Source organism: Dermacentor silvarum, chromosome 2, assembly GCF_013339745.2.
Source record: "Dermacentor silvarum isolate Dsil-2018 chromosome 2, BIME_Dsil_1.4, whole genome shotgun sequence".
Classification (NCBI taxonomy): Eukaryota; Metazoa; Arthropoda; class Arachnida; order Ixodida; family Ixodidae; genus Dermacentor; species Dermacentor silvarum.
Window position 1 is genome coordinate 35,967,746 of NC_051155.1, and position 14,992 is coordinate 35,982,737.

Sequence of the window (14,992 nt, forward strand, 5' to 3'; positions counted from 1 at the left end):
TGCTATTGGTCAAAAATGTTTTCGGGCTGCGCCCACTTCGCCTGTCTGTCACGCGACTTCACAAAACCGCAAAATTAACTCACCGCGTCAAAATGACTTCTACGCGTTGAATATGCATTAGTATGCCGAACAAAACTGATTTTATTTCTGAATAGCCAGAGTGCCCCTTTCCGAAAGGAATAGAAGGTGGCTACCCGCCGATTACTCAGTCACTCGCTACTCGCACTTGCCGATGAGCATGAATTTATCTGCGTATAATAAACATTTTTGCGTGGCAATAAAACGTTATCGAGCCCTTTCGGCACGTATACGACACCGATCTGCCAACTCTTCCTTGCTGAAGATCTGTTTTAGCGGCATTCTTAACCTGCCCTTGCAAGCCGCGGTGATTATCGACCAGCCACCTCAATCTAAGTAAGGGGAAGCGGACCAATCGGAGACGCCGGCACCACCTTCTCCATCCGGCTATCTATTTTCACTGCACGGGCTCGGCCGCATTGATATCCTCTTGGCAGCCAATCAGATAATAAAAAAACTGCTTAGTGTAGGCAATGTTATTCGTTTTAAAAGCGAACAAAGGTGAGCTCCTATAAACGAGGAGAGCTTTTGATTGGGCTTTTCATACGACGCTGCGGGTCACCGCCTGATGCTTGCGTCGGCGGTTATGTAAATTTGATGTTAGAATATTCGAATAAAAACAGATTGGAATAGTTTTACGTTACAAGGCCCAACGTTGCATTATTGCTGCTTTCAAGTTACCCTTCATTTTATGTTGAGCGGCGTCAGAGCCAGCTGTGGAAGAAGACGAAGAATGCACGAGCAGTGGCACGAGCGCGAGGCTAGAGCGAGACGCGAGGTGAGCTCACTCACTTTTGCTGGATCTCACAGCGATCTTGAAACAGAGATGAAATCGCCAGAACCCATCTAACCATGAATATCAACGCCATGGTATCAATAAATCAATATCAACACGCTGCGCAATCTAGCAGTGCCGCCATGAAGCCCGCTGCTTACGGGCTCTATTCCAGTACGTACTAGATCAATTGTAAAGTATTTCTTTGTTACTCAAGAACGCTGCATACTCAGTGGCATACACCCGGAAACCAATGCTAGCGTCAAGGAACTAGGTCTATTCATGAGCCACACATACGCCGTGGCACATACCTGACGACCCAAGTTTGCGTAAAAGAGGATCACCGTAGACCGGCACCGACTAAGTGGCCCAAACGCTGTGCTCCAAGTTACCAGAGAGGCTCATTCAGCTGCAACGATACTCCCACTGCCACATACCCCGTATCACATACGCGGTGACTCAAGTTGGTTCGAGGGTTGATTTCTAACCTTGTTCCTTTAGCATGGCAACCAGATGCGCTATACACTCAATGGAACATACTGTGTGATTCATGTAGGCGAGAGGTTCATTGAAGAGCGGCACCTACCCAGTGTATCCATGGCGCAGCTCGCTATAGCTTTGGCGTGAAAGACTTTCATTGAAAATTGGCATATATCCAGTGCATTTGTGGCGCAGCCTGCTACATCATGGGTTGCTGGCTTTGACAAACCCTTTGTGACGTGAGATCAATTACGTTCAGCATAGGAAAATTTTAAAGGCTCTTTTATTGCGTTAGTACTTGTGGGGTACTAAGCAGAGTTAAGGACTTCATGACTTTAGTTCAGCGGTAGCGAGACCCAACTGCGGATGCACCCGCCGGCTACTCATCTTTCTTCTAGCTTATCTTTGCACCAGCTCATATGGTCGAGCGTGTCCACGCCAAAAGAAAAAAAAAGACGTGTCAAAGGTGGACCTCCCCCTGCAGACAAGAGGCCCGGCTCACTTGAAAAGTCGTTCAGGTGGGCACACTGATGTTGGGGGCAGATTTGATCCGCTCGAGAGCTACTGTGCTTTCACGCCCATTGCGCAGAATACTAAAGTGGTGTTCTGAACGCTTCACGACTTTGAAGGGATCGTCTTAGCGAGGTGGAAGACGAGGGGCGTCAGTAGGAACGAAAACCACAGGCGGCGTTTCCAGGCTTGAGGGCAGGAAAATGTCATGTGGACTCGTGTGAGCAGAAGTTGGCGAAGGACGCAACGTTTGCATGAAAGACCGCAGTCGCTGGACGATAGAATCTGTATCTGCAACAGGCGGCATGGGCGAGGTGGCAACCAGATTATCCGGCAAGCGTATGGTGCAGCCGTAAACCATCTCGGCTACTGAGCAGGGAAGCTGTGGTCGTATGGTAGATCGAAGGCCAAGAATCACTGCTCGCCGGTGTGAAACCCAATTGTCAGCGCGAGGTTCAGCAGCAAGCACTACTTTCAACTGCCACTGCAGCCTTTCGATGATGCCGTTGGATGACGGGTGACAAGCTGTTTTGCGTGTGCGTGCACAGCCCAGAAGAGATGTTAGACATGTAAAAATGACGGATTCGAAATGTCTGCCATGGTCAGTAGTCACCGTCGACTGCACACCAAAACGGCTGATATATAATTATTGACAACTGTGCCCGCGGTGATGTCAGGCGTTGGAGCCGCTCTAGGCCACCATCAGCACACGTAAGCAACTACGTATAACCACGGGATGGTGGCAAATGTCCAAAGATGTCTAGATGAATGATGTCGAAGCCCGCATCCGGGAGCGGAAATTGTTAGCATGAAGGCTTGGTGTCTCGTTACAGTTCCGGTGTCCGACCGGACCCAACGAAGGTACGCGCTGTCACGAAATTCCCCGTTCCACGGTCTGTCCATGACGTTCGTAGTTTCGTGGGGCTTTGTTCCTACTTTCGTCGCTTTGTGAAAAACTTTGCGGCGCTCGCACGTCCACTCACTGACCTTCTCAAATAAGACGTCCCGTTTTGTTGGGGTCCTCTACAAGCTGACTTCTCTGAGCTCATCGCCGCCCTAACGAATCCACCTATTGTTGCCCATTTTGACCCAGCCGCTCCCACGGAAGTGCGCACAGATGCTAGTGGTCACGGCATCGGTGCAGTTTTAGCCCAAAACCAACGAGGCGTTGACCGTGTTATTGCGTACGCAAGTCGTCTCCTATCGAAATCTGAGCTCAATTACTCTATTACGGAACAGGAATGTCTTGCCCTTGTCTGGGCGGTTTCGAAATTCCGTCCTTACTTGTATGGCCGCCCTTTCCGTGTTGTCACTGATCATCACGCTCTCTGTTGGCTTTCTTCACCGAAGGACCCTACTGGACGACTTGGTCGTTGGGCGCTGCACCTTCAGGAGTACTCTTATTACTCTGTTACCTACAAGTCTGGCCGCCTCCATCTGGACGCGGACTGCTTGTCCCGCTACCCTGTTGACCAACCAGAGGGACCGGACATCGATCCTAACCCCTGCGTTATGTCTATGTCTCAGTTTCTCCAGATTCGTGACGAACAACGCCGTGATGCTTCTTTGCGATCGCTCATTGATCGGCTGGAATCCGCACCTAACGACGACTCACTGCTCATGTACGTCGTCGTGAATGGCACACTTTACCGTCGTAATGTCCAATCAGATGGCCCTGAGCTGCTTCTAGTTGTGCCTAAACAGCTGCGTTCAATGGTACTGCGTGAGCTTCATGACGAACCAACTGCTGGTCACCTTGGTGTGTCCCGCACGTACGACCGTGTCGGGCGCCGCTTCTTTTGGCGCGGTCTCGCCCGGTCTGTTCGACGTTACGTGACCTCTTGCGACAAATGCCAACGTCGGAAACGTCCTGCCGCACCCTCGGCTGGACTGCTTCAGCGGCTCTCCATCCCGGCCGAACCATTCTTCCGTGTTGGTTTGGACCTTCTCGGTCCTTTTCCTGAGTCACGATCCGGCAACAAGTGGGTCGCCGTTGCTATCGATTATGCGACCAGGTATGCAATCACTCGAGCGCTCCCCACCAGCACTGCTACTGACGTTGCCGATTTCTTGCTCCACGATGTTATTTTGCACCATGGCGCCCCTCGCCAATTGCTCACAGATCGAGGCCGCGCATTTTTATCACGAGTAATCGACGATCTCTTGCGCTCCTCCTCAACGCAGCACAAGTTCACCACTGCCTACCATCCCCAAACAAATGGCTTCACCGAGCGACTAAATCGTACCCTCACGGACATGCTCTCAATGTATGTTTCATCTGACCACCGTGACTGGGACCTGGCGTTACCTTACGTGACCTTCGCGTACAATTCATCGCGTCACGATACCGCCGGTTATTCACCCTTTTATATGCTCTTTGGCCGTGAACCGACGTTACCAATGAACACCCTACTACCGGCTGCTGCCGCACCGCCTAGCGAATATGCACGTGATGCCATCGCTCGTGCCGATCACGCGCGTCAGATCGCCCGCTCTAGACTGTTGGCCTCGCAAGCGACCCAGAAGCGCCTCTATGACAGCCGACATCACGACGTTCGCTTCTCCCCCGGTGCCTTAGTTCTCCTGTGGTGTCCATTCCGTCGTGTTGGCTTATCCGAAAAGTTGTTATCTCGATACGCGGGTCCTTACCGAATCGTCCGCCAGGTCACGGACGTCATCCACGAGATCGTTCCCGTCTCTCCGACTTTACCGCCTGCGATCGCTCCCAGTGACATGGTTCACGTCAGCAGACTGAAAGCCTACCGCCCTCCTCCTAACGACAATGTGTGAAGTGCGCCGAGACGGCGCTTCCACCGCCGTGGGTAATGCTACGAGAGACATTCAGCCTGCGGCAGACGACGAAGAAGACGGTTCTCTCTGGTGCTGGTGGCTGTCCACCATCTTGTCTACTGTGTCTCTCCCATACTGTAAATACAGTGTCAGTAGTCCCGCCTTGTGTCGTTTTGCGTAACAATATTGAAGGACTAGCAGGCCGTGAAATCACGAAGCCAATCACGCACGTCCGCGCCTACATGAGGCCAGACGTAACGATTGGTGATAATGGCATGCGTGGCACGAGCGCCTGGATAGCAGAGGGCATGCATCAAATCGAAAATAGCACGACATAGGGAAGCGACAAATATGGGAGTACGGCTGGCTGAAACGTTCGCAACCGAGCATGACACCATGGTTGGGGAAGGGGAACTGATCCACGTGAAGCAACGTAGAAGACTTAAGGTGTGGGAGCTCGGGGCCAGATACTAGTTTCGCCGCGAGCGAGGGCAGGAAGAAGTCAGAGAGACCTGTCGTGACGATGATGCCAATGTGACTCAGAGCGTGATGTGCATTGTAGGGGTTACCTTTGACATAGCGTATGTCAGTCGTGAATCTCGAGAGCAACGCAAGATGACGGAACTCTCTAGGAAATAATAATAATAATGATGATGATGATCTTTATTCGTGGATTTACAGGGTACAAAATACGGGCCTGCCCAAGCCGACAATGGCTTGTGGGGCAGTGTCCGGCAGCAGGGCACAAAACGGAGCATGCGCCACTGTCAATTCATATCTGTTCATTTCTGAAGTGAAAAAAAAAACAGGGAAAAAGCAAGAAAAAAAATAGGTAGGAAGGGAAAAAGAATTAAGCATACAAATCAAATATAACAGACTTTACGTCTTTCCGACTGCGTAACGAGAAAACATAGGTTGGGAGGTCACTTAGAGCACTTGGCACATAAAAAGCACGAACACGTTCACCGTACCTAGTGCGCACTCTAGGCAAAATGAAATGGCCACGTGGGCGCAGTGTACGAACAGGGACGTATGGGAGGCAGAATTCATTATTCTATAGATACATAAGAATGACGCTTTTTTTAAATAACAATCTGAAGGAAGGCATGCGTGATGACAAAAAGAGATTAGAGTTGTTGGGAATTTGAACACCATACATTACGGCACGAATTATAGATTTTAGTAAGCAATCAACTCTTTTGCGCCAAAACACTGAACAAAAGTAAAAAGAACAAATTCCATAGCGCAGCACACTGTATGCTAATGTGTGAGCTATCATTTTCCTTATATAAACAGGGCATAATGCTTTGATAGCGTATAGTATACATGCTATTTTGCGCAGGCGGTCACAAACGTTAGCCAAATGACTATCCCAAGACATACTTGAATCAAAGTGAACACCCAGATATTTGACACTTGAGAGGTATGGAATAGGAGAGCAGGCACAATTATTACACTGAGGAGAATGAAGAAACAAGGGAGTGATGCGAGAAACACGTTTTAAGGGATTATGGAAACATACAAGTTTAGTTTTATTTTGATTGATAGAAATTAAGTTATTAGTGTACCAACTCATGACATTTACAGTGTCAACTTGTAATTCAGTCACAGCTTGATCGTAATTAGCATGACGCGATACCAGAAGCGTGTCGTCAGCATACTGGAAAACTCGGCAATGAAGAATGGACTGAGCGAGATCGTTAACGTATAAGTTAAATAGAAATAGAAAGTGGTTGGCGATAGTGGTTGGCGGAAGCGAGAGGCTTGTGGTTGGTAAGGATGACTAGTTCTCGACCTCCGAGGAAGTTCCTGAAGCGCTTCAGTGCAAGGTATGAGGCTAGCAGCTTCCGTCCGAAAGTGCGATATCGGCGCTCAATGTCGCATAACTTCCGAGAATAGAAGATGGCAACTCATGCACAATAAAGCCACTGATGAAGAGCGGCTCACTACTACTACTACTACTACTACTACTACTACTACTACTACTACTACTACTACTACTACTACTACTACTACTACTACTACTACTACTACTACTACTACTACTACTACTACTACTACTACTACTACTAGGGAAGCGACAAATACTACGACAAATACTACTAGGGAAGCGCAGTGGGAGAGCGGGCACGCACAGTCTAGGGTGCCTCGATGCCCTTCTCGCCCACCGCTCCCCTTCTACTGGGAAGTCGCGTTTGGTCTTAGCCGTCCGTTCGCTCTCCGTGAAAGCGCACGACCACGACCCTCGCCCTCGCGCGCTTACACTCGCGCATACAGCATACGGCCATAAGAGTTTTTTTTTCTATTGCCGGACGCGACGATTGAAAGGTGAGCCCTTAACACCTTGGCTGTAGAATTGGCGAGGTAGAAAAAACAACACAGGCTGCGTATTGACGTCGGAGGTGGATAGTTGATGACGGCCTGTACCTTGCGAGGCAGCGAAGTGATGCGTCGCTTTTTGAGGCGATGCCCTATGCTTGGTGATGCGATGTCGGCCTGTCCGAAAAACCCAAACTGACAGCTGTCAGCATTGATCACGAAGACGAGCAAGCTGTTGACAGAGGTGTGCTTTTTGCTTTTCGGCATCTTTAGTAGCTAAGAAGAAATCTTCAGTGCTGGCGAAGGGGGCAAAACGAGAAACCCCTGGAGACTTCATCTATGTAAGGATGGATTGTTTGGGCTTCATTAAGCAAACCTCAAGGTATGCGCAAAAGCTCGAAGATACCAAACGGTGTAGTGACAGGAGTTTTGGGCACATGATATGATTCAACAGGAATCTGGTGATGAGCCTTTACGAGGTATATATTCGAGTATATTGTGGTCAGAGGTAAAACGGCAGTGCCGTCTTCAATATTCGGTATAGGATAGCGGTCAGGGACAGTGACAGCATTCAGCGCGTGACAGTCGCCAGATGGCCGCCAATCATTGTTACATGTGAAGAGAGCCGACGACTACAAGCTTGAAGACGACCGAATGCAGCGACCGAATGCGTCGAGCTCGTTGCGAAAAACACGGCGTTTGTCAGGACCGACTCGACGTGGGCGGCAGTGCACAAGCGGGCCAGTGGTGACGATACTCGTACAATGCTGCAGGGTCTGAATGAATGAATGAAGCCCATCGGGGGTTTCATTCCTCTTGTGATGCCCGCAACAGCACCAGGTGCGCCTAAGTATTCCGGGTGTAAAGAAGAAGGCCAATCACCCAAAAATAGCTTTGAAAGAGATGACGCTGCTATTAATAAATGAGATCTACAGGGACCGAATACACTTATATACCGATGGTTCGGTATAATCTGCCAGCTCTTCAGGTACCGTTATCATTCCGGATACGAAAACCACAATCAAATTCAAACTCTCACACAACATCAACAACGGCAGAGCTTGCCGCCCGGCGTGCTGCAGTAAAATACCTCCTGCAAGAGACAACTGAGAAATGGGTAGTAATTTGCAATTCTAAGGCAACACTTCACAGTCTGCATTTTGTCCTTTATCGCAGGACTTACGCGCAGCTGGCATATGAGATAAGAGAAGACCACCCTCGAGGTATCTTTAAAAGGCATGAAACTATATTTCATTGGCTACTTGGACACGCCAGTATTGCTGGTAATTACCTCGCCGACGAAGCCACCCGGTCTGCTCATCTGGAAGGCCGACCAGTTCCGATCCCCTAATCCAGGACTGACGCTGCAGGAAAGCTTCATTTCGTGACTAAAGCTATGACACACAAATATTGGTCTTTTCCCAACCTCCCGAGGTGTCGTCTTCACAGAACTGACCAATCCTTAAAGCTACATACTCCACCGAACGTTTCCCGATCTGAGGCGACAGTATTGTGCCGCCTCTGGCTCGAGGTGGAATTTACAAATGCCTACTCGTTCTGCGTCGGAATGGGGAATACGCCCATCTGCGACTATTGTAGAACGAGAGAAATGATTGAACACGTCTTTTGTCTCTGTCCCTAGTACGACGTCGAGCGTTAAGCTCTCCGGGCAGCATTGAACCGGCTCGACTCTAGACCATTTTCAGAAATGAAGATCCTCGGACTATGGCCGTATGCGCCGATGGCACCGAAAGCCACGAAAGTGTTGCTACAATACTTCAAGTCGACAGGCCTTGGCGACTTTGTGTAGACTCGGTGCCAAGCCTCAAATGTGCGCGAAACTGCTCTCACATGTGCTCTCTCGTTTCTCTCTCATATCATCCCTAAACCCCCTTCCCCTAGTGCAGGGTATTAAACCTGACGTGCGTCTGGGTAACCTCCCAGCCTTTCCTGTCTTCTATCTATCTCTCTCTCTCTCTCTCTCAGTAGTGATTTCAGGAAACTCTGTAAGAAAAGCCGTATACGCAGATGCAGGCGGTTTGACGAAAGTTGGGTTAGGAGTCGTAGCGACCGACAGACAACTATTGGCAGTCAGGACAGTGCGGCTATCAACCAAGCGACAGCGTTTCATGCCCACGATGAGGTACAACATGTCCAAAAATTGGCTCTTAATGTTATACAGCGGAAATCTGCTATCCAGAATAGACATTTACACATTATTTTCTGGCCAAGATCAGACGGCGAGACACTTTTGACCGTAGGTTGTGGAAGACCAGACAGTTGATATCCTGAAGGGCGGCTGAATTTGTGCGGAGACACCGCTCAGTTTAAAATCCAGTGATAATGCTGACTTTTTCACCACTGTCAACAATCAAGCGCTAACCAGTGGTACGATCAGTGTTGTGGAATAGGCGGCTTATGGATTTGCCGTGGTCACTCGCTGCTGTTACAGCTGCCGCAGCGCTCACCTCGTGCCACAAACACGGGGACGCACACTGACAAGCAGCAGCACCAAAACATGCGTGGTTGCAGCGAAGTTCTGTGATGAAACACTGCGTGAAGCTTGTGGAAACAACCGACGTGTGGAAGGCGGCGTTAGGGGCTGATAAGGTGCACACAATTGGTGGTTAGGCATGCGTGTGTCTCGAAGTTCTTGGCGCAATTCGGCTACTCTAGATACCTGATTTGGTACTGTTTTTCGTAGGGAATTGACCTCGGATGCCGGAGATTAATGGGCAGCGTTGATGACTGCCGGAGCAATGTTCATCATGTCGTCGGCCAGTTCAGAAAGTTCAGACAGCAGTTCAGATGAGCTGAGAGGAGAGCCAATCGTACGTTCGGTGGAAGGCGTTGCGGGAACAACTCACGTATTACAGTTGTGTCACCGATAAGCTGTAGGTGACGCAGAAGCTTGGTTGGACGTCTGTCACTGAGCTCGCGGTATTCAGGAGCTGCTGAATTGGCCATGTGAAGGCGGGCACATAGCACATTTGTTTGTTGTTAATGTAAGTCTCGCCCTGCGGCAGTACGAGGATGTCCTTACCTCATCCATAGCCTGTGTTGGCAGTGGCTGAAACAGCAGCTCGTACTTGCGAACTTCCGAGGTGATGCGACTCATGCGGAACGTGTTCGCAGCTTGAATAAGGAATAATATCGGATCGGCGTTCTGCAATTGCTGTAGGGTAATGTAGGGTAACTGGTGGACCATTAAGGTTACAGAATGGATACCAAGAGAAGGGAAGCGCCGTCGGGGTCGGCAGAAAACCAGATGGGATGATGAAGTTAGGAAATTTGCAGGCTCAAGTTGGAATACGCTAGCGCAAGACAGCGGTAATAGGAGATCGCCGGGAGAGGCCTTCGTCCTGCAGTGGACATAAAATATTGCTACGCTAAAAATATTGCTATTGCTAAAATAGGCTGCTGATGATGATGATGATGATGAATGTAGGCTATAACTCCTAGAGCACTCTTGTGGACTTGCTCGGGTGGACTTGCTGGCGTCTGTGGTCCCCCGTTGATCCGTTGCAGTTTCTTTTCGAGTCCGGGTTAGAAGTAACTCCGGGCTGCTAATCACAGTTAAAATCTTCGCGACATTTTTTTCAGAGGTTTCGAGAGACACGACTGCGGATCGACCCGCTGTCCAATACACTTGCCCTTTTTTCTAGCCTATCTTCGCACCAAGTCACGTGGTTGGGGGGGGGCACGCGGGTAGAAAAAGCAAGACGCGACACTCATTCTTAAGGTACTTCCCAAGCTTTTCGGGGCCGAGAATGAGGAGATTGGGTTAGCATTCTTCGGATACTTCACGCACTTCCCGGGCGCTATATACGTACGTAAGTAATGTATGTGTGTATTTATATATGTATGTGTGTATGTATGTGTTATGTATGTCAATCGGTAATCCGTGGTAGAATGGTTAGCGTATCAGGCTGCTGTGCTGAGGTAACACGGTTCGAAAGAGTGATCGGGTCAACTTGCCTCACTCCTCCTTGATGCCAACGTGGGTCACTTGATATGTGTCAGTAGGTGTGTGCCGCTCTTCAATGAATATCTTTGACGGCAACTTGGGCCACTAAGTATGTGCCATTGGGAAATGGCCGCACTACAATCACGGAAAAAATCCCATATTTTTTTGTGCAGCAAATCTTATTCAAACTTTTCAATTCCTTCAGAATCAGACAGCGATGTTTCCGCATCTTCCTTGTTATATTCAGTTGTGAAAAGTTTCGGGATTTTCTTTCCTGCAGATTTTTTATTTTGAAAGCCAACGTGGATAACGCCATAAACTCTTACATGTCATTTAACTTGATACGTCGCCATACTGGGCCTCTTCGATTTTCAGAGTTCTGGCGAGCCCACTGGCAGCCACACGGCAGCCAGATAGTTCCAGTCTGCACAGGAAGTAACGTGGGCTTGGGCCCCAAGACAACCCGAAGCTACCCGAAGTTCGCAAAATCGAACACCTGGAGAGCTGGCCGCGGGATGAACGTAAACATGCTACCAGCGTGGCAGCGGCTCGGCGTAGTCGGTCCATTTATGCGTTGCGAGCTTGAAAATATATAGTTGCATTCCGGAATACGATCACTTTTGCAAGATTTTGTGCGACTGGGCACAGGACGCATACAGGGCACCTCAGTTTGCACAGCGCAACAAATTTTCGTCCCGACATGCTTGGATTCAATTTCAGAAAGTTCGTTTCGGCTGATGGTTGTCCTCCTAATTCGGCTTCTGTGCCGAAGGATCTGGGGCGGCGGCAGGCACATGAAAACGCACGCCACCTGTGCCCAGTGAAAAGCTTCACACGAAAAATAGTATTGGTCTATCATGAGAGCAATAATATACCTAATGTACATGTGGCCATTGCTCATCTCAGCCAGTTCATTCCTTTGACATCACCGGTCTATATATTGTGAGACAAGGTTTAGGCAGTCAGACTCTCATTTATTCTCCCGAGCGAGAGCCCCACTACCAGTCCTCAAAACGGTGATGATGAGAATGTACAAATGAGAATATGAAGCGTGTGAATAATGCTCACATTAATTTCCCCGCGCTCGCAAGCGGCCAGCCCGGCCGCGACTAAGCCGGGAGGGAGGCGCCGAACGAATCGTTTGAGACGCGAAACATGAACGATCTCCGAACCACGATAACCATGGTCGGAAGAAACCTCGATGGGAGTAACGCGATAGTTTACTGGGAATGTTTGTTCATTAATAATGTAGGGGCCAAGGAAGCGCGATTCAAACTTCTCACACAAACCGGGTGTACGAATGGGCGTCCAAAAGAGCACTTCATGTCCAGGACGAAAGCAGACGTCTCGACGAGAGATGTAACGTTGCTTGCGGTCTAGTTGACTGACTTCTGTGTTGAAGCGAGCACGGTCACAACATTCGCCAGGTCGCGAGATGAACTGTTCTGGTATACTAGCCGAGGTGTTAGTTGGGGCAGTTAAGAAAGCGGCGTCGATGGTGAATGTCAGCGAACGGCTGTAAACTATGTAGAAAGGTGAGTACCCCATAGTTAGTTGAATAACAGTGTTGTGAGCAAACGTCACAAACGGTAAAATTTTGTCCCAGTTGTCGTGGCTTGGCCCAATATACGTTCATATCATATCTGTTAGCGTGCGATGAAATCGCTCTGTTAAGCCATTTGTTTGAGGGTGGTATGCGGATGTCGTCTTATGAACTGTACCACAAGATCTGAGTACTTCTTCGATCATTCGTGACATGAAAGTCTTGCCGCGGTCACTCAACAGTACACGACATGCCCCATGACGCAGCACAATGGCATCCAGAAAGAAGCCGGCAACGTCTGAGGCCGAACTAGAGCGTAGAGGTGTCTTCGTGTGTGTCTGCGTACCGTGTGAGATGGTCGACAGCTGTCACGGTCCATCGATGACCTGCTGGCGTTATGGGCAGAGGTCCGACCAGGTAGATTCCAACGATGGAAAAAGGTGTCTCGGGACATGCGATGGGCTGTAAAAGGCCAGCAGGAGGCGAAGACGGTCGTTTCCACCGTTGACACTGGACGCAAGAAGCGACGTACTAGGCCACAAAGGTAGACATGCCCGGCCAAAAGAAACGGCTCCTAACGCGGTGGTATGTTTTGTGGAAACCCAAGTGTTCAGAAGATGGGTCGTCGTGAAAGGTTTCAAAAATTTGTGTGCGCATCGAACGTGGAAGAACAGGTATACAGCGGTGGCCGTCGGTGTTGTAAATATAGCGGTGCAGTACATCGTTGTCGAGCTTAAATAGTCGCAGGTGTCGACGTCATCGGGCATTTGGTGTAGAAATAGTACCGCACATGCGTTGGATGATGCTGCTACAGTAGGGATCAGAACGCTGACACGAGGCGACTAAGTTCCGCGATAAGAAGATGGCATGTCAGTAACCGCTAGAGGTAATAACGTAAATGGCGATTTAGTTCATTATCAAATGGCGAGCAATGCAGAGACGTGCTCGAAGATAATAGTGGCAAGGTTCAGCGAGACAGAGCGTCGGCATCTTGATGCTTTTTCCCAGACTTGTAGACAACGTCAAAATCGTACTCTTGTAATCAGATCACCCAGCGAACAAGGCGTCCAGACAAATTTTTCATGGACGACAACCAGCATAAGGCATGGTGGTTGGTTATGACTGTGAAGTGGCGTCCACAAACGCATCGCTTTTATAACGCATTTATAACGCATTCCATCGCTTTCGAGCTGCCACCAAAGCATACGGTGGAGAGACGGTGCGAACACGTGCTAGCTGTGACGCCTTCGCTAACTGCAGAAAAAAGAGATATCGCCGCATATACGCGAGCGATGTGAAAAGGGATACCACCAGAGAAAGATGAACCGAAAAGGCGCCGCAGTGCGTTGGAATGAGCGTCTGCGACTTCGAGAACAACTTGCGCGGAACACGATGAAGATACTGACACGTATACATGTTTATCTTTCACCGGTGGCCGCTTTCCACCGACTAACAAATGTTAAACGTTATCGCTCAGCGCAGGACGCGCCTGTATAGGAAGTTTCTAGAACGTTATCGATGCTTCTTTCCATTGCCTGTTTTCACTGACGCTTATGTTATCTGATTGCATGACTGACGCGAATTGTCTAGAACTTTCTGGAAGACACGCGGGCATCAGGGATTAATCTAGAACCTTCGATGACTCAGGTATAAAAGCCGACGCGTTTCGCCGCTGATCAGATTTTCGACGATCGCCGACTGTGTTCGCCGCTATCGTTGTGCTTTGAGTGTACCTTGCTTTTGTGGGCACAGGTTCGCCCAATAAACAACCAGTTTCGTCGTACACAGTTTTACGACTGTTTTCTTCAGCGTCACTACTACGTGACATCTGGCGGAGGTGCTTTTGTGTCCATGCAGCGGACGCCCCCGCAAAGCCCCGACCCAAGCCCGAAACCGGAGGACGAGACCAACGTCGCCAAGGACCAGCGAGCTAGCCGTAGGCAGCAAGGACTTTTGCCAGAATACGGACTTCTTCCCGAGAAGACCACAGCGATCAAGGCCAAGTCAACGACCACAATGGCAGCCCCAGCGTCCCCCATCCTGCTGCAGCAACCTCGGGAGCCACCGACCTTCCGTGGATCATCAGCTGAAGACCCTGAAACATGGCTGGAGACGTACGAGAGGACCGCGACATTCAACAAATGGAGCGACGATGACAAGCTGCGCCACGTCTATTTTTCGTTGGATGACGCTGCTCGGACATGGTTTGAGAACAGTGAGACCACCCTAGTGACTTGGGACCTATTTCGCGATTACTTCGTGAGGACATTCACGAGTGTCGTACGAAAAGAAAGGGCTGAAGTTCTCCTGGAAACCAGAGTTCAATTCCCGAACGAGAGCATCGCGATCTTCACGGAGGAGATGACTCGCCTCTTCCGCCACGCCGACCCCGACATGTCTGAAGAAAAGAAAGTTAGGTTCTTGATGCGCGGCGTCAAGGAGCATCTATTCAGCGGACTGATGCGCAACCCGCCCAAGACTGTGGCAGAATTTGTTTCGGAGGCGACAACGATCGAGAAGACGCTTGAAA